Source organism: Elaeis guineensis, chromosome 2 (genome assembly GCF_000442705.2).
Source record: "Elaeis guineensis isolate ETL-2024a chromosome 2, EG11, whole genome shotgun sequence".
NCBI classification, from domain to species: domain Eukaryota; kingdom Viridiplantae; phylum Streptophyta; class Magnoliopsida; order Arecales; family Arecaceae; genus Elaeis; species Elaeis guineensis.
Genome location: NC_025994.2, coordinates 17,356,083 through 17,377,408, shown reverse-complemented (window position 1 = coordinate 17,377,408; position 21,326 = coordinate 17,356,083). Strand labels below are relative to the sequence as shown.

Here is a 21,326-nt window from a genome sequence, read left to right as displayed (position 1 = left end):
TGCCGGAGAAGGGCGCTGACAACCCTATGGCCGAGAGGAAAATCGTGTTCCCACATTGTGAAAGGCCTTGGATTAATACCAACTCCAGGCCAAAGGGACTTAATTTATAAAGGCAGGATTAAATACTCCCAATGACTCCCAGCTAACCTACAATAGATACTGCCATGAGGATTGCCTCGAAGGTCATGTTTTTCGACGGTCAGACTCTTGATCACCCAAAACGTTGTTATTGAAAAGCACCAATATTTAATGCCATGTTTTCCTAGGCCCAAGGACTTGACTTTTGGGAAAATCTCTAGTTTGTCCGAGACCTTGGATATTGGGTTCAATGAACCCTTGAGATGGCGACAGGCGGGCTACCCCTCTGAGACCCCACTCGCCAATAGGGGCTGTTGTTCCCTAGATTGATTTTGATGATTACAAAGCAGTTAAAAGGGTACTAATATTTTTCACTTGAAAAAGCCTTTTTTGCTCCTCAAGGGCAAAATGATAATTTTACCAAAACCCTGATTTGATGATATCAAATGATAGAACAAAAGATTTGTGATCCAATGGTGAAAATTTTATTAATTTTGGACTTGTATGTTGAAAGATATGCATGATTGAAAATCATGAGTCGACCCATGAGTCGACTCATGGCACATGAGATGATTGATACGCTGAATTTTCTGACCGGCATAGACTTGGCAAATCCTGTGAGTCGACCCATGAGTCGACCCCCAAGGCATGAGTTGACTCATGAGTCGACCTCTGTGGATCTTTTTGCCAGTTTTACAGAATAATGAATCCTGTTCTCTTCTGTGACATTTTTCCACAGAGGTCGACCCATGAGTCGACCCCCAGGCATGAGTCGACCCCTGTGACGGGATTTTTCTGCAACGGCTAGTTTTTAACCTATTTTAAGTACTTTTAATGCTCATTTAATGCGATCTAACGGCTCTTTTTCAGCCTAGAATGTTTCTCTCTATTTCATAAAGCTATAAAAGGAACAAAAAGGTGAAAAACAAAGAAGAGAAAGAAAGAGATTTAAAGAGCATTCAAGAGAGTATTGAAGAGCATTCAAAAGAGAGAATTTGAAAAAGAATTTCTCAAGACAACTTTTCAGCCCTAATCAAGAGCTCATTCAAAGCTTTCAAGAAGCCTTCAATCCAAGCTCACCAACTCCTCAAGTGCTCAATCAAGTCTCCATCCACCTTGAGGAAATCCAAAAAGGGGCTTCTTCTTTTAAGTAAAGTATATTTAAAGTTATATTCGCTCATTGAAGGAGCTTTTCTTTGTGCTTAAGTGTGCTATAAATTGTTATACTCAGTTTGAGTGTTTGGTTTTATTTTGAAGGGTTCCAAAATAAGGGAAGGTTGATCCGAACCTTAAATCGGAGTGTATAGGGTTGGCTTGTACCCGAAAAATAAGTGAACTAGTTGGGATAGCTAGAGTCAGAGTTTTCGACATTTTATTCGGGTTGAATACAAGATTAGTGGATTGGAATTCCCAAGTAGAAGCTTGGGGAGTGGATGTAGGTGCAAGGTTGGCACCGAACCACTATAAATCCTTTTGTTTGGTGTGTGTCTAATTGCTCTTCTTTATCCCTCCATTATTTTCTTGCATTATTGCTCTTGCTTTTAGCCTTGAATTAATTCTACTCACTCTATCTATTTAGCTTTATCAAACATTTCTCATAAGTCATTAGTTAAGCTTAAAATTTTTAGAAACCCAATTCACCCCCCCTCTTGGGTTGCATAGCTGGGCAACAAGTGGTATCAGAGCTCGGTGCTCTAGCCCTTCTTTGATCTAAACAATCAAAGAGCCAAAGATCTATGGCAACCCATGTCGGCACTTCTCTAGCCGAGGGGCAATCCACCAACCGACCTCCACTTTTCAATGGGTCTAATTACACCTATTGGAAAGCTCGGATGAAAATATTCATTCAAGCACTCGACTATGATATGTGGAGTATCATAGTGAACGGTCCTCACACACCCACTAAAATTATAGATGGTGAGGAATCAACCAAACCCGAGAAAGAATGGGATGAGGTTGATAAGAAGATGGCCAATTAAATGCTAAAGCAATGAATGTTCTTTATTGTGCTCTTGATGCTAATGAATTTAATCGATTTCTACTTGCTCATCTGCTAAAGAAATATGGGATAGGTTAGAAGTAACCCATGAGGGAACCAATCAAGTAAAGGAGTCTAAAATCAACATGCTTGTGCATAAATATGAATTGTTTAAAATGGAGCATGATGAGTCCATAACTGTAATGTTTACTCGCTTTACTGATATCATTAATGGTTTAAAGAGTCTTGGTAAGTCCTATACTAAAGTGAGCTTGTAAGAAAGATTCTCAGGTCCCTACCAAGAACTTGGAAGCTAAAGTGACTGCCATCCAAGAAGCTAAGGACTTGAACATTCTACCCTTGGAAGAGCTTCTTGGATCATTGATGACTCATGAGCTGAGCATGAAGCAACATCAAGAGGAAGAAGTCAAAAAAAAAGAACCATTGCCCTCAAATCCACAGCTCCACCAGATGAAGAAACTGATGACACTGAGGATGAAGAACAGGATGAAGAGATGGCACTCATTACCCGAAGATTCAAGAAATTTTTGAGAAAAAGAAACAGGGATGAGGAAGAGGCCATTCACAAAAGGAGAACAGAGCAAAGAAAAAGAGAAGGACCAACCCCTTATCTGCTACGAATGCAAGAAGCCGGGACACTTCAAATCCGAATGCCCACAATTGAAGAAAGGTCCCAAGAAATACAAGAAGAAGGCCATGATGGCCACTTGGAGTGCGAGTGATGACTCAAGCTCCGATGAGGAAAACTCAACCGAACAAGCCAATCTGTGCCTTATGGCACACGAAAATGAGGTAATTTCTGAAACTCCTAGCGACTTTACATTTGAAGAATTACATGAAGCCTTCTATGATTTAGTTGATGAATTAAAGAAACTAGGAATGAAGAACAAAGAACTAAAATTGAAAAATCAATCTCTATTAAAACAAACTGAAAATATTTCAATTGAAAAATCCACCCTGCTTCAAGAAAATCAAAGCTTAAAGGATGAAATTGCCAAGCTAAAACCAATAGTAGAAAAGTTCACCTTGAGTTCAAATAAACTCAATATGATTTTGATAATCAAAAGGCCGTGTATGATAAGGCCGGACTTGGCTATAACCCCTTGAAGAAACAAAAATATCTGAAAAATATTTATGTAAACTCTTTAAGTAACAAGTCTTCTAACATTACATGCTTCAAATGTGGTATAGTAGGACATAAATCATACACTTGCTTCTCTAACAAATCTGCAAACTCAACTATCAAGAAAATATGGGTTCCAAAAGGAACCATTATGACTAACCAAAAAGGACCCAAAAAGCTTGGGTACCTAAAATAAAAACTTGACTTTTGCTTGCAGGTGTGTCTACATCCCAAGGAGGAAACAGGAAATGATATCTTGACAGTGGATGCTCGAGACACATGACTGGTGATGAATCACAATTCATCACGCTTGATGCTAAGGATGGAGGGATGGTCACCTTTGGAGACAATGGCAAAGGAAAGATCATCGGTATAGGTAACATTGGTATCACTCCCTCAAATACATTGAAAATATTTTGTTAGTTGATAGGTTTAAAGCATAACTTACTAAGCATTAGTCAATTTTGTGATAAAGGATACAAAGTTATTTTTGAATCGTCTGTTTGCATTGTAACTAGTCCTATTAATGATGGCATTAAATTTATTGGACATAGACATGATAATGTTTATATGGTAGATTTAAATGATCTAGCCAAAATAAACATGCAATGCCTAGTATCCTTGAATGCTAAAGTTAATGAGACTAGTTGGCTTTGGCATCGCAGACTTGCTCACATTAGCATGCATTCTCTTTCAAAATTAATTAAGAAAGAATTAGTTCTTGGCTTGCCTAAACTGAATTTTGAAAAAGATAGAATTTGTGATGCATGCCAACTAGGTAAACAAACAAGAGTTTCATTTAAATCCAAAAATATTGTTTCAACTTCTAGACCTCTAGAGCTTTTGCATATGGACTTATTTGGACCTACTAGAACCACTAGTCTAGGAGGAAAAAGATACGGTTTCGTAATTATAGATGATTACTCTCGTTTTACTTGGGTTTTCTTTTTAGCACACAAAGATGAAACTTTTCATGTTTTCACTAAATTTTATCAAAAAGTCATTAATGAGAAAGGATTTTCAATTCAAAATATTCGAAGCGATCATGGAACTGAATTTGAAAATCAAGACTTTGAAAACTTTTATGATGAAAAGAGAATTGGCCATAACTTCTCTGCTCCTAGGACTCCCCAACAAAATGGGGTAGTAGAAAGGAAAAAGAGAACCTTAGAAGAAATGGCCCGTACCATGCTTTGTGAAAGCAACCTTCCAAGATATTTTTGGGCGGAAGCTATCAACACAGCATGTTACATTTTAAATCGTGCTTTGATTAGACAAATTTTAAAGAAAACCCCCTATGAGCTTTGGAAAGAAAGAAAACCTAATATTTCTTATTTTCATGTTTTTGGTTGCCGATGTTTTGTGTTAAATAATGGTAAAGAAAGACTTGAAAAATTTGATGTAAAATTGGATGAAGCAATCTTTCTTGGATACTCCTCCACTAGTAAAGCTTTTAGAGTTTTTAACAAAAGAACCTTAGTAGTAGAGGAGTCCATACATGTTATTTTTGATGAATCTAACGATCTTCCTTCAAGAAAGAATGAGGGTGTTGATGATGCAGATCCTCTAATAGAAGGAATGAAGGATATCACTCTGAAAGATTCAACAATTCAAGAGGACGAGGAACAAAAGGACAAACAGGATGAGAGAGGTGAAGAACTTCAAGAACAACCTCAAGGTACAAATGACCTACCCAAGGAATGGAGGTATGTTCACAATCACCTTAAGGAGCTAATTATTGGTGATCCTATGCATGGGGTAAAAACTCGTTCTTCACTTAGAGATGTATTTAATCATTGTACTTTTGTATCTCATCTTGAACCAAAAACTATTGAAGAAGCTGAAAATGATCATAATTGGATTAATGCAATGCAAGAAGAACTTAATCAATTTGAAAGAAATAATGTATGGACTTTAGTATCAAGACCTAAAAATTATTCTATAATAGGCACAAAATGGGTCTTTAGGAACAAATTAGATGAACATGGTAATGTAATAAGAAATAAAGCAAGATTGGTTGCTAAAGGCTATAATCAAGAAGAAGGAATTGATTTTGATGAGACCTTTGCACCTGTTGCTAGATTGGAAGCCATTAGACTTCTACTTGCATATGCTTGCTTTATGAAATTTAAATTATTTCAAAGGGATGTCAAAAGTGTATTTTTAAATGGATATATTGCTGAAAAAGTCTATGTAGAACAACCCCCAGGTTTTGAAAATCATGCTTTTCCCAATCATGTTTTTAAATTAAATAAAGCTCTATATGTATTAAAACAAGCACCTAGGGCTTGGTATGATAGGCTAAGCAAATTCTTACTAAACAATGGTTTTTCAAGAGGTAATGTAGACACAACCCTCTTTATTAAAAGAAATCAAAATGACATGTTAGTTATACAAATTTATGTTGATGACATTATTTTTGGGTCTACTAATGAGTCTCTTTGTCAAGACTTTGCTAAGCTCATGCAGGAAGAGTTCGAGATGAGCATGATGGGAGAACTTACTTTCTTCCTCGGACTCCAAATCAAACAAACAAAAGAAGGAATCTCCATCACCCAAAGCAAGTACACTAAGGAACTACTCAAAAGATTTGGAATGGAGAACTCCAAACCAATTGGCACACCCATGAGCCCCTCGTGTAAGCTTGACAAGGATGAAGAAGGTAAATGTGTAGACTTAAAATATTATAGAGGTATGATTGGCTCTCTATTATATTTAACTGCAAGTAGGCCTGATATCATGTTTAGTGTTTGTTTGTGTGCTAGATATCAATCTAATCCTAAAGAGTCTCACTTGAATGCTGTTAAAAGAATCCTTAGATATTTAAATGGTACTCAAACTCTAGGATTATGGTACTTTAAAGATTCACAAATTGATTTATTAGGATATTCAGATGCTGATTTTGCTGGATGTAGATTAGATAGAAAAAGCACTAGTGGAACCTGCCAATTTTTTGGAGTTAACCTAATCTCCTGGTTTAGCAAGAAACAAAATTCGGTAGCATTGTCTACAGCTGAGGCCGAATACATTGCAACCGAAAGTTGTTGTGCTCAAATCTTATGGATTAAGCAACAACTCGAAGACTTTGGTATCAAATTTAATGACACACCCATAAGATGCGACAACACAAGTGCCATAAATCTAACTAAAAATCCAATTCAACATTCAAGATCTAAGCATATTGAAATAAGACATCATTTTATAAGAGAACATGTTCAAAACAAAGATATAATTCTTGAATATGTTTGCACTAAAAATTAATTAGCTGATATCTTTACAAAGGCCCTTAGTGAGGATAGATTCTGTGAAATTAGGAGAAATCTAGGAATTCTTGATCCTTATGCCTAAATGTTTCTCAAATTTCAAGAAATCAATGTCAAAATTTCTTTGAACTCAATTTCCATCATCTCTCTTGGTTCTAAAAGCTCAAGATTATCATTCTCACAACTTGTCATTGAGCAAAATTTCTTCTCCCAAAATTATGAATTTTTTCAGAATTTATTCATATTTTTTCTGAAATTTTGTGAATCATGAGTCGACCCCCTAGGGTCGACCCTATGGCATACTTGAAATTATTGCCAACTTCCCACGGGCTCTTTTCTTTTTAACTTGAAGCCCGTTCATGAGCCGACTCATTCTTCTTCTTCATCTTCCTCCCTCCAACACTCATCGTCCTCATCCTCATTCTCTCCAAAACCAAGGATTTAGCCCTAAAGCATTCTCCCTTCTCCTCTCCACCTCAAATCACCTCTTGAGAAAGGAGCTTCTCGCATCTTTCTCCCTTGATTGAAGCGGTTGGAGCGTGCCCTAGCTTCCACCGTTCTTCTCAAACCCGTCTTTTCTCTTCGCCAAAATCCCTTTCCATTCTCTAGTGACCCTCCTTCTCCTCACCCATTTGATCTTCCGAGTCTCCTTGCCTGCTCTTGTGGTGAGAATGGCCCCAAAGATGAAACTCCCTCAAAGAAAAAAATCAGTCCGTGAGCTGGAAGAAAGTGTCCGCAGGAAAAGGCAAGCTGCTCACACCTCCACTGCATCCATTCCGGCTTCAGTATCTGCTCCAGGTCCCTCTCAGTCTCCCCTTAGCCCTGGCAAAATTCCTCTTTCTGATAGAAAGGTAGAAACCGGCAAGAATGTGGATTTCAAATTTTTTGAAAAAGAGGGCTTCACCTTTGGATCAAAGATCAAAAATCAAGGTTGGGGTTTTTACTGTTCTCTCAAGGAAGTTACTTATGTAGACTTGGTTAGAGAGTTTTATCTAAATCTGCATTATGGCAATGGAACAGTAACTTCTACAGTTAAGGGAGTTGATATTTGCTTAGATCCTATTAGTTTGGGAGAGATCCTACATTTGCCCTGTGAGGGATATTCTTACATGGAACTCCCAGTGAAAGAAGAGGGGATCAATGTAATTTTAGGAGGAACCTACTCAGAAGTTTAAATAAATTGGAAGCCAAAATCTTATCAATTGAAATGAGGATCCTACATCAATTAGTGACAAAGCTTTTCTTCCCGAGGAGTGGTAGGCATGACCTTCTTTCTGGGTGAGATATTTGTATAATATTTCATGTGATCACTCAAACCCCCCTAAACCTCCCTGCTTTAATAATTGAGGCCATGAGAGAGACACTGAACAGATCCAAGGCACATCTGCCTTTTGGTATGGCCCTCACACTGGTTTTCAAGAGATTTGGAGTCAGTTTTGAGGGGGAGGCATCTGCTAAGCTTTCTCACGCAGACACCATCAACCAACACACTCTGCACCGCATGGGATTTACTAAAACTGATGGTGGTTGGATCAAGGGTTCTGAGGAGAGAGCTGAGGACAGAGTAGAAGACAGAGCTGAGGAAGAAGGTCCCTCATCTCCTCTCCATGACTTCAGGGCAGCATCTCCAGATATCCAGTTTGTTTCAAACCCAGAGGCTGGCCCTTCAGAGTTCACCAGGAGGCACACACCAGTTCAGCAGTCAGACAGCAGAGCACCTTTCCCAGAGTACAGATTGGCTGATGATCAGATCGAGCAGATTTCTCAGCATGTGGCTTCCTTGCTTTCTCGTCAGTGGACACTTCTACATTTGCACCGGGATCCACATCATTAGATTCATCTGATCAGACCTTGATTCTCCATATCTCCACTATTTTTTAGTTGATCTCAAATCAGTCTGTTCAGATTCAGCAGCTCGAGGATTGCATTTTGAGACTGACTGGGAGAGTTCTTGACTTGCAGGGGCAAGTCTTAGCTTTGGCCCATCCTCAGCCACAGGAGAGCACTATTGAGGTCACAGACCTTACTATGGAGGCTGGCAGGCTCAGAGGTGCATTGGAGGGTGGTTATGAGTTATTGAGGAGAGAGATCAGAGGCTCGAGTGAGCATGCATCTACTCAGTTTACTGCTCTGCTTCAGTCTGCTTCAAGAGCACTGAACGTTCTTGATTCCATCAGGCTTACTCTTTCAGTCCAGTCCTTGGCCTCTCAACGTTCTCAGCCTCCAAGTTCATCTCACCCACCTGCTCGTGCCAGCACCTCCACTCGTGGCAGAGGCAGACGGGGTAGAGGACGTGCTCTTGGCCGTGATCCATCATCTCCCCATCCCATCTCTGATACATCTGATTCTGATCCATAGAGTCATGTGTTCTACTAGATCCTAGGTGTTAGTCTACTGTTCTTTCTAGGATCTGTATTTTGGGCCATGTAATGACATTAGCTAGCTGACTTTTATATTATGAAATATGTATTGAAATAACTATGGTTTTAATCATCTTTTAATTATATATCTACTCTTTGTAATGGTATCAATCATCTCTTGATTATATATCTTCTCTTTGTTGCTAATTCATATCTATGGTATTCAATGGCATATCTTGTTTTATGATTGCTGTATTCAGGGGGAGTAAACATTAATGATTAGCACAAGAAGTTTGAAGAAACACTAAAGAGAAAATGTATTAAAAAAGAGAGGGAGTTAATAATGTTTGATGATGTCAAAAAGGGGAGAAATTAAAAAAAAATTAGAGAAAAATATCAAAAGCAAGATTATTAAATGACTTCAAAATATAATGAATGAATTGCTAAGCAAAAGTATCAAATGCTAAGCAAAAGTATCAAAAGAGAGATAAATACAAAACTTAATGAGTGAATTGGGAGAAATTAACAAGATGGCTAACAAAATGAATGAATTGTTAAGCAAAGCAAATGAGCAACCTTTAAATTTACTTCTTAAACATGCTCTGATATGCTTTAAAATTAGACATGCTCTGATACATCTTAAAATTTAACATGCTCTGACATTAAGTGAAATACTTAATTGTTAAACCTGCTCTGATACTAAAACTAAATAATCAAATTAGAATGAGCAAATTTTCAAGAAATTTGAAAAACAAGCAAATGAGCAAATGAGATATTTTCAAATACGCTATTTTCAAATCCTAATGCAAATTCTGCTTTGCTCTGATAACAAAATCAAATTTTCTACTCTGATACCTAAATCACATAATCAAATGAGCAAATTTTCAAATCATTAAGCAATGGACAATTTACTTATGCTAATGAGCACATGTTTCATATTCCAAAAGAATCAATCTTCTTTTCAAGCAAATGGACTTATTAGTTGGTAGTAAATTTCCTTTTTATCTTCAAAACTACCTACAATGCATTTCATTCCTTTGAAAATTTATGCTCATTGATTCATAAATGCTTTTGTTCAAATGTTTTGTCATCATCAAAAAGGAGGAGATTGTTGTTCTCTAGATTGATTTTGATGATTACAAAGCAGTTAAAGGGGTACTAATATTTCTCACTTGAAAAAGCCTTTTTTGCTCCTCAAGGGTAAAATGATAATTTTATCAAAACTCTGATTTGATGATATCAAATGATAGAACAAAAGATTTGTGATCCAATGGTGAAAATTTTATTAATTTTGGACTTGTATGTTGAAAGATATGCATGATTGAAAATCATGAGTCGACCCATGAGTCGACTCATGGCACATGAGATGACTGGCACGCTGAATTTCCTGGCCGGCACAGACTTGGCAAATCCTGTGAGTCGACCCATGAGTCGACCCCCAAGGCATGAGTCGACTCATGAGTCGACCTCTGCGGGTCTTTTTGCCAGTTTTACAGAACAATGAATCCTGTTCTCTTCTATGACGTTTTTTCACAGAGGTCGATCCATGAGTCGACCCCCAGGCATGAGTCGACTCATGAGTCGACCCCTGTGACGGAATTTTTCTGCAACGGCTAGTTTTTAACCCGTTTTAAGTACTTTTAATGCTCATTTAATGCGATCTAATGGCTCTTTTTCAGCCTAGAATGTTTCCCTCTATTTCTTAAAGCTATAAAAGAAACAAAAAGGTGAAAAACAAATAAGAGAAAGAAAGAGATTTAAAGAGCATTCAAGAGAGCATTGAAGAGCATTCAAAAGAGAGAATTTGAAAAAGGATTTCTCAAGCCAACTTTTCAGCCCTAATCAAGAGCTCATTCAAAGCTTTCAAGAAGCCTTCAATCCAAGCTCACCAACTCCTCAAGCGCTCAATCAAGTCTCCATCCACCTTGAGAAAATCCAAAAAGGAGCTTCTTCTTTTAAGTAAAGTGTATTTAAAGTTATATTCGCTCATTGAAGGAGCTTTTCTTTGTGCTTAAGTGTGCTATAAATTGTTATACTCAGTTTGAGTGTTTGGTTTTATTTTGGAAGGGTTCCAAAATAAGGAAAGGTTGATCCGAACCTTAAATCGGAGTGTATAGGGTTGGCTTGTACCCGAAAAATAAGTGAACTAGCTTGGGATAGCTAGAGTCGGAGTTTCCGATGTTTGTATTCGGGTTGAATACAAGATTAGTGGATTGAAATTCTCAAGTAGGAGCTTGGAGAGTGGATGTAGGTGCAAGATTGGCACCGAACCACTATAAATCCTTTTGTTTGGTGTGTGTCTAATTGCTCTTCTTTATCCCTCCATTATTTTCTTGCATTATTGCTCTTGCTTTTAGCCTTGAATTAATTCTACTCACTCTATCTATTTAGCTTTATCAAATATTTCTCATAAGTTATTAGTTAAGCTTAAAATTTTTAGAAACCCAATTCACCCCCCTCCCCTCTTGGGTTGCATAGCTGGGCAACAGGGGCTAATCCTCTGGAGACCCCGCTTGCTAACAAGGGCTCACCCTTTGAGGACCCCACTTGACAATAGGGACTAATGCTTCAGAGACCCCACTCGATGATAGGAGCTAACCCTCCTAGACCTCACATGCTGCTTACTGTGAACAGGTCAAGCCACAAACTTTGGTTGGCCCACTTTCGTGTCATGACTATGCATAAGGTCAGTGCGATGAAAGACAAGATGATGAGAAAGAGTTTTTCTACTAACAGTGGATACTCTGCAACAACTCTGATCTCTGCCAACAAGCAAGTCGAGTGGATGTGTCATTGACTTCAGCTCGCTCCCTATCGAAGGGCAGGTCGAGCGGAGGCCACATCAACTTCGATCGCTGTCGAAGGATAGGTCGAGTGGAGGTGTTATTGACTTTGGCCTACTCCCTACCGAAGGGCAGGTTGAGTGGAGGCCATGACAACTTTGGTCCCTATCGACGGGCAGGTCAAGCAGAGGTGTCGATGACTTCAACGTGCTCCCTACCGAATGACAGGTTGTGCGAAGACCATGTCAACTCCAGTCTCTACTGATAGATAGGTTGAGTGGAGGTGTCGATGATTTTAGCCTACTCTTTGCCAAAGGGCAGATCGAGTGGAGGCCATGACAACTCCAATCCCTATCGATAGGCAGGTCAAGCAGAGGTATTGACGACTTCAGCTCACTCCTTGCCAAAGGGTAGGTCGAGCAGAGGCCACATTAACTCCGATCCCTACCAATGGGCAGGTTGAGTAGAGGCCAAATCAACTCTAGTCCCCACCGATGGATAGGTCAAGCAGAGATATCAATGACTTCGTTCCATTCCTTGTATAAGGACAGGTTGAGAGGAGGCCACAACAACTCTGATCCTTACTGACAGACAGGTCGAGCAGAGGTATCGATGACTTTGGCCCACTCTCCATCGAAAGGGCAGATCGAGTGGAGGCCACATCAACTCCGATCTCTACCGATGGATAGGTCAAGCGGACGTATTGATGACTTTAGCAAGAAGGTATCGATGACTTCAGCAAGGAGGTATCGACGTTCTTTAGATATGGACGTGGGCTCGTATGCAACCACTTCAGACAAGCTTGCAAATAAGCCGGAGACATCGGATTGATGCAACCAAGGATCATTTTATTTAGAAAGCTAGTTTAAAACAACATAATTCAAGCCAAACAAAGTTTATTATAGCAAAAGAATACAAGCTCTACCACCACTTGAACCATACATCGGGTTGATTCATTACAACAAAAGAACACAAGCTCTGCCACCACTTGAACCATACATCGGGTTGATGCGAAAAAGGGTGAGGCTTAACAGTGGTGACCCCATGAACCATGAGGACATGCTCACCCTGAAGCTGCATCTTCGATAATGGTTGGGATGCCTTGCTAGCAAGGGGTAGGATCACCCTCAAGAGAGGTCCAAGACCTCCCTATAAGGGTGGGACCCTAAAGCAACCCCTAAAGACCACCACCATGGCTTAGCAAGCGAGACGACAGATCTTTCCAATACCACCATGGCTTGCTCCTTTGAGGCGAATCCTCACTAGGCAAAAATATGATAAGCTCTCGCCAGATGAGAGCAAGCAGCAACAACTCCATAGTATCAGGATAAACAACATAATGGAAGGCAGCCGAATGAACCCAACCCTAGGTAAAGAAAGTGAAGCCCTATTTTAAGAAACAGATCTTGATCGCCCCTAACTGCCCTTTCTGACTGCGAGATGCGTGTCGTCGAAAAAGGAGCCTTGAAGACTGAGTCTCCTGAAAAGGAGGGCTCCGATGGGACCTTTTGATAGGTCATCGTTACTAGAACTCCAAGCACTAAATATTGAAGAAGTACTATTCTCCAGTGCATGGCTCATCAAAAACACCTCAACTTCATTAGAAACCTCTAAAAAGGTGTTTGGAATAGCACCGAATGCGACCACGGGACATCTAAATCATCTAAACCTTGATGACTAGATTGACAGTTGGACCCCTCGGAGATACCTCGACTCAGGGGCCAAGATCTCCAGGCAATAAATGGAAGAACACCCTTGATAGGATTTGAGGGTATAGAAGAGCCGCCCTCGACTAGATCTGGGGGTGCCAACACCAAAACAAAAGAACAAAAAAATGGGGGAAAAGAAAAAGAGAGTATTCAAGAAGAGAGATGCATGTGGCAAAAGACTTCTTTTATTCAAATATTTACATGATGATGCCCTAAAGGGCACTGAAAAGGAGATGAAATATAAATGGATGAAGAATTAATCTTCATTCAAAGAAAAGACCCCTACTTCCTCATCGCTATTATCGGGGTGGAGGTACCTGAGGTCTAACTTAGGCACCAAATGCCCCAGACGGGCCTTACAACTCTCGAAGTCCTGGATGAAGGTGGCGGTAGAGGCGTCAAATTGCTTTTCTCTAAAGTCTGTCGAGGCCTTATACTCCTTGATACAATGAAGTTTGGCATCAGCAAAGGCCTCTAGCGCGGACCCCTCTCGATGCGTGGAAGGGGAAGCACTTCTCCTTGGCCCAGCTAGACCTTTTTGTGGCTGGGGGAAGGGTGGGGCTTGGTTTGAAGAGGAGGACCCAAATTGAGCCCCCTTTCACCTTCTTAGAAGAAGGCTCTCCACGAGGCCTAACCATCTTCTTCATATGGCCCCCTTCACAGACTGCAATGATAGTTTTATGACCACAAGGAGGAATGTTCTCTGACAAACATGCCTGGTGAAAGGGTCTGTTTATACAAGACCCCAATGATATGGGCCCCACCTTCGAGTAGTCAGGTTGCACCCCTTGTCAGACTCTGCAGAACTTGATGGTGCGGCCCAAAATGACACCCTTATCTGATTAAGCTTCGGGAGGCAATTCATGAGGTGCTTCGAAACCCACCTTAATTCGCAATGTGGTAAACTAGGATAGGTCCTAGGTGACTCCCGAGTTAATCCCCTTGGAAGCCCCCACCTCCTTAAAGACGACCAAAGTTACAAGGCAGCATGCGGATAATAGAAAAGGTTTGGCATATAAATCGACGATCTGATCCCCTAGAGACATCTTATCCCCATTTAGGACCTCTAAAGAACTTGGCACAATCACAGCCGCTTTAGAGGGCATTTAGACTTTAGAAACGCCAAGGATGGGACCCATAAAATATATCTGATGAAACCCTCAGGGATATCCAGAGGGTCCAAGCCAAAGTCCCTAAATATAGATCGATCACAATTAGAAGCCTGCTGGGGATCCATCAAAGGCTATCAACTCAAAGGGTGAAACTAGCCTGGATTCGTCTACTTGGCCAAGCTCACGAGGACCACTACTTCTGCTATTCAAACTGACTTCTTCGAATTCGAAATTAAGAGGCAAGTATTGTAGGGGTGCCTCACCTCAGCCGCAAACCATGCGACTCATCCTCGATGCTACTGAGTAAAATCCTGATGACCAACCCAAAAGCACAGATGAACTCAGATCATAGCTGATCCATGCACCGATCACCGATCTATGCATCAACCACAGTCTTACAAATGGATCCTTGACCTAGCGCTCAGTATCTTTCTGCAACAGCATCTGTGCCTTGGGCATTGACTCCGAAAAGATCTCGCTAATGGCATCGGCCATCGATCTTCATCTCCCAATGATTTGCATGATGGGATATCGAGCCCCATCATGTGCTTGAAATGATAAGCGGGGACTCCTCAGGCGGCCCGATCGAACCACGTCCCTCGGTGTCAAATCAAGCAATTTTTGAGAATGGCTGACTGCGTGCCGCACAAGGTCCTATGACATCATGCCACTCCTGAAAATAGCTGGCCGTACGATACTAGTTGCTGAAAATTAGGACAAACACCAGGAATGGCACAGCGGGAGAAGACGGGAAGGTCTCCCATGACTTTCCTTTCCACGGCTCTTGTAAGAAAGAGAAAAAGGGAAATTCTCAAAAAAAAGGTAACACATCCTTCATACTCACTCCCTTTTATTTGTTTCACATATCTGACTTGGACATGGGAGGATCTCCATCGGAGCCAACTTTGGTTTGGGACTTATTTTGCAGATCCGATCGCTGTCACACTCCAGCCTCTTCGATCTGAGTTAGAAATCTGCCACGACATAAACTACAAACAGCTGATCATTATTCAAGTAGCTAAGAAGGAGATCCTTGACCAAATGCCTGAAAGGTAGTCTTCTTGGGAAGTGGCACGTGGACTGTGCAAATGAAGAAATTTGGCAGCCAACGATAAAGGCAAGCCCAACTCAGTCAATCTAGATAAGTTAATGAGTAGCCCTACCAAACTACTGGAATTGTTGCAGACATTTAGCGAAAACCAGAAGACTTGGTACTAAAGAAGCCCCATGAGATATCCGACAGGCATCCAAGTTTAAACGGGCACCCGTGTTTGTGCATGCAATATTTGATATGGATGATGCACCTTTCTGTTTTAAAACCAAATCTATGTTCTTCTCCAGCTGAAATAGTTTAGATGTAGATTCATGTGGGATACAACGTGAATCTGACCTGTCGATGCTCAACAGCCCCAGCTGCTAATTGATTTTTTTACTTGATTTTAAAAATTTAAGAATTCATACTTAATATCTTTATATATATATATATATAGAGAGAGAGAGAGAGAGAGAGAGAGAGAGAGGAAACTTCTTTTTGAGCATACTCACAGGCTACCCTCTTAAGGCACCACTATAATCTCATCCATTATAAAAAGTGGCCCCCTTTTCATTCATAGATCCCAGCACTACGCCTGACCAACCTTTGTTTTTTTGGCAAGGTGTATTATATTGACCTGTGCTGCTTGGTATTGCACATACTGATATGGGGGATTGTTATACTATTACACCTTACATACCTATTGTGTTGGTATCATATATGCCATACTGGCTCAACTTGTATTGGTATCTCCTAGTATGGGACCTGGTGTTGAGACCAAAAATCTTGGTTTTCCTAATTCCAACACGTGGCCTTTTTTTCTTCATTTTGCTATAAATGAATTGCTGAGTATATCTATAACAAGAAGAAATTCTTTGTACACCGCACCCAGCGTAGAAAAAATACATCGCCCCACCTGATTAGGCCATGTAGTCATCATTTTTCAATATGCATTTAATGTTTTTAATTTTATTTTTTCGTTTGAAATTTTGAATGATAAAAATACTTATCTTCTAAAAAAATTATGACATCCCGTGGCTATATTATGATATTTTATGGTTAAATTATGACTTTCCTATACAAAAAGTCATAATTTGACCATAGGATGTCATAAAGAAGGGGCATCTTCATCATTTAAAAATTTTATAAATTTTGAATGACAAAAATACCCTTTCCTCTTCATAATTTCTAAAAGAAAAATTATGATATCCTGTGCAGGAAGTTATAATTTCACCATAAGATGTCATAATATGCCCACAAGATGTCATAATTTTTCAGAAGAGGAGAAATATTTTCACCATTCAAAATTTCAAACGAAAAAGCAGAACTGCAGACAGTAAATATGCATTGAAAAGCATTGTAAATTTTCAATGATGAAAATACTCTTTTTTCTTTATGACTTTTGAAAAAAAAATTATAACATCCTATGTAGGAAATCATAATTTGACTGTCAGATATCATAATATGGATGTAGGATGTCATAATTTTCAGAAGAGGAGGGGCATTTTCATCGTTCAAAATTTCAAACGAAAAAGAGAAATTGCAGGCATTAAATGCATATTAGAAAGTAGTGGCTACGTGGCCCAATTAGGTGAAATAGTGTATTTTTTCTACACCGGGTGTGGTGTACATAGAATTTCCTCTACAAGTAATTTGGGTTTTTTTGGTTTAGCTATTTTCTTGTGGAACATTGCAATTGTTTGACACTAGCTTTTTTCTTAAGAGAGAATCTAATGTGATACGCTAAATTGTCCTCAGAATTTTCATTCGTTCATTGTTTTTCCTAAATAATGCATTGCTATGATCACATTACAAGCATCATCCAACAACATCATGACTTGAAATTGTTATAGCAAACTGATTTAAATCTCACTTGATCATCATTTTTCTAAGAATTCTTTGAATTGGTGTATAACTTGTCCAACTCATCTTTTCATTTCAATATCAACCAAGGTTTGCCCATGGGTACCAGAGGGCATGCTGGCTAGCAACTAGTTTGGCATGGTACAAGTTTGCACCATGCCATAGCAGGGCATACGTAAATAGGGAGAGAAAGGGGGTTAGGGAGAACAGGAGAGAAGAGAGGAGGGCAGGAGGGAGGAGGGAGGAAGGAGGGTTAAACCATAATGCTAACCCTGGCAGTGCAAGAGAGAAAGAGAGGAAGGGGAGGGCCAATATAAATGCTAAGAAGAGGGACGGGGGAGGGAAAGGGAGAGAATGGAGATGCTTACTAGCATGGTTTACCATATTACCCCATGTCACTCGGTATATATTGTTTGAGTTGGTACAGACTCCATACTATCCTATACCATCATGTACTATGGTGTGTATTAACCTATATTAGGACATATTGACCTATACTGAGATGTATCAAGATAAAAGGTGAGAAAAATGATCGGAGGTCTATTTCAGTATGTGATGCATGTTGTATTGTACCGAACTGGTAAAGTATCAATATGGTACCTAGTATTGAAATTGTGGATCTTGCTTACCAGTGATGTTATATGGGAGGTGGGAGGGCTTGTCTTGAATACATTGGAGCCCGTGGGAGAGGGTGGGGTGATCACGAGTGGGCCAGGAAGGGGCAGGGAGGCTTTTTACTTTGCTAGGAGGTGGGTTTTTAACCAAATTGGGTCTTAATCAATTTGTAAGACTCTTGGAAGGATTTAACTGAATGGTTTTGAACCAATAGTGTGAATCATCCCGATTCTTTGTCAGTTCGGTACATTCCAAATTAGATAGTTCTGGCCAATGCAACCAATAGTGATATCAGTAATATAGTACTTTATCTCTTGCTTGTTAAACCCTTGATAATTGGAGTGGTAGTTTAAATGCTTCATTATTAAAACTAGCTTGTTTGATTTGTTGACTGTCTTTGAGAAGGAAATTACTCATTTGTTAGGATTATTAATTAGTTTTGCACAATATTTTAAATCCCATGGGATGAAGGAATCCCAGTTTGTCCTTAGGATGGGACGCCCTATTATCCTATGCCATCTTGGTTGAGTGTCCCAATAGGTACCCTCTATCTCTCACCTCTTCTTTCTTTTATTTCTTTATTTCTATTTGTTTTTTTTCTTCTTTCTTCCTTTGTTCTTTCCTTTCTTGTTATTATTTCTTCTTCCTTCCTTTGTTTCTCTTTCCTTTTTCATCTTCTTTCATCCCTTTTTCCTTTTTCCTTCATTTCTTTCTTTCTTATTGTTCTTTCTTTTCTTTCTTCTTCTTTCTTTCATTTCTTTTTTTTTTTCTTCTACTTTCCATTTTTTCCTTTCCCTTCATGTTTTCTTCCTTTCTTTTTTTCCTTTTCTTCTTCCTTCTATTCTTTATTTTTTTTCTTTTCTTTTTTTTCCTTCATTTCTTCCCTCTTTATTCTTCTTTCCCTTCATGGATGGGTTTTGGAGTTCCACACCATCTTAGTTCCCATTTTCTTATAGGAATAGGATGATATGGTTGGGATACTCTCTATCCTGCTGGGATTTAAAACTATGGTTTTGCATACATATACATAGATTTTAGACACAAACATGCATATACGTATGTACATATGTATGTTGATAATACGTAGCTGTGGATTGACATTCTATGCATATTCAAAGGCACATCAAAAAAGGCTTGTAAGGGTTCTCCACCCATCCCTACAAGCCAATTCATAATATTCACCTATATTTGTTTTTATATTTGAATTTATGATATGGATATACATTTGAGCACCAACTAATATCCATATCTGTATATATATCCATTAAAAAAAAATTGATATGGATGTGGATAGACAACTACTTGATCCATATTCAAATATCCAATTCTATTAGTAATTTTATTTAATTTTATATAGTAATTATAAATATTTAAGAGAAATAAATGACCACATAAATATGCTATTAATATGTTTTACCTTCAATTTAGTAATTTTTTTGATTTTGTAGTGATAAAATTTAATTATTCAACTTATATCCATATTTTTAGTATCCGATTTGTATTGTATCCTTTTAAAACAACATGGATATGAATTGTTGCATTCGACTAACATATGTATCCATATCTATATTCGTCAAATAGAATAAATATAGATATGGATATACTGATGTTCGATTCATATTTGATTCGATTTCAGTCCTAACTGCACGGTTTGAGTCCAGCTCACCCTTTTCATCAGAGAGGTCTCTTTGTCACTAAACTGATCATCAGTAGGCAGGCTACCATAATGTAATTATCTTGAAATTGAAGACATTGGCTTCTGGGATTAAAATAACGATTTAAGTCTGAAAATCATTGCTATGCACTCTTGAAGTTGATTCCTTTAGCCACTATTGAATTAGTATCTTTTCTTTCACCTCCTGACATGTCACTTCATGCCTTGCTATATTTTTACTCACAAAATTGAGTTATGTAATGAGCTTGTGTCTATGTTAACACTACTTATCTCTTAACACTAATTCTATTCTTAACAGTGGGCCGTTCATTGTTGGGAAGCCTCAGCAACAATTTGCTAGGGCAGTGAAAACAACTCGCGAAGTAATGCCAAGGTTGCATTGCAAAAATGTTTTCTCCCAGGTACTATTGTTGCTCCATGAACTTCGCAGATCTTATGGTTCTATGATTGATAATGAAGTTAGATAACATTTAGCTTTAGGATCCTCTTCTAGAAAACAATTTTAGTTTTTCTTGTTTTGTGTAATATGCATGGCTGTTGTTCTAAAATGAATTCTTCCCTTTGTCTTCTCACCTTTTAAGATACATAAGAATTTTGTTCAGAAAAATCTGGGTTGCATCTAACTGAACAACTGACTAAGCTGGCCTCATATAAATAGATTTTTTTTTAAAAAAATAAATTCTAAGAATGCCTATACCTTAATGAGATAAGCTCAAGAAGATTGCTGTTAACACCAGACCTTCATTGCCCTTTTTTTTTTTTTTTTTTTTTTTAATGCATAAAAATGGTGCTTTGTATTTTAAAAAAGTTGATAATTTTATTACTATCTTTTGCCTTTTTTTTGCCAAACTGGATCTGCTTATCATTTTAATGCACTTGTCTTTTATAAAAAAGAAGAAAGATCCATTGGGTTTGGATTTTATCTTGGCTAGCCGCTGAGGTATATATGTAACTTTGTCGTGGGAATTAACTGAAGAGAGATTCGTCCTTGACTGGTAAGCTTATTATTCTATTGGTTTATATAATACGGCAAGTGTGGGAAAGGAGCTTGTCCTAAAACTTGGAAGTCCATTTTGTGGATGCAAAACTTGTTTTCTTCAATTATGCATTTCAACATTATGCAACTGGCTAGCAATTCCACGTTCTCAGTAGGTAGCAAGGATTTTAAATGGAGGATGGCCATATCATAAAGAAATTAGTCCATCATTGAGAAATAGCTAATTTGAAATACCATCATATCTATAAGATAAAGTACATTAGATTGAAACCCAATTATCATTTCATGCATGGTATTTAGTTAATGATACCTAAACGATCTCCTTTATGTACATTGCAGCAGCAAAGAACATTCATACAGATGAGGACCAATCTCAAGGTGGTGGACAACTCTGGTGCAAAACGGGTCATGTGCATTCAAGCTTTGAAGGGGAGGAGAGGAGCGAGATTGGGTGACACTATAATTGCATCTGTAAAGGAAGCACAACCTTGTGATAAGGTAAACAATGGAGAAGTAGTGTATGGTGTGGTTGCGCGTGCTGCCATGCAGCGGGGATGTTGTGATGGCGGTGAGATCAAGTTTGATGATAATGAAGTAGTCCTTGTTAACAAGGACTCTGAGTGTTTGGACTGGTGCCCCATGAGCTTAGGAAGAAGAAGCATGTCAAGATTTTGACTTTGGCCAAACATATAGCTTAAGTATATGGTTTCTTAGGC

The 21,326-nt window shown here is 38.8% G+C and overlaps 1 pseudogene; it reads left to right on the top strand.

The window, feature by feature from the left end:
* Positions 1-21,308, top strand: part of LOC105060221 (large ribosomal subunit protein uL14mz-like) — a 26,499-nt pseudogene extending 5,191 nt beyond the window's left edge.
* The last annotated feature ends 18 nt before the right edge of the window (positions 21,309-21,326 follow it).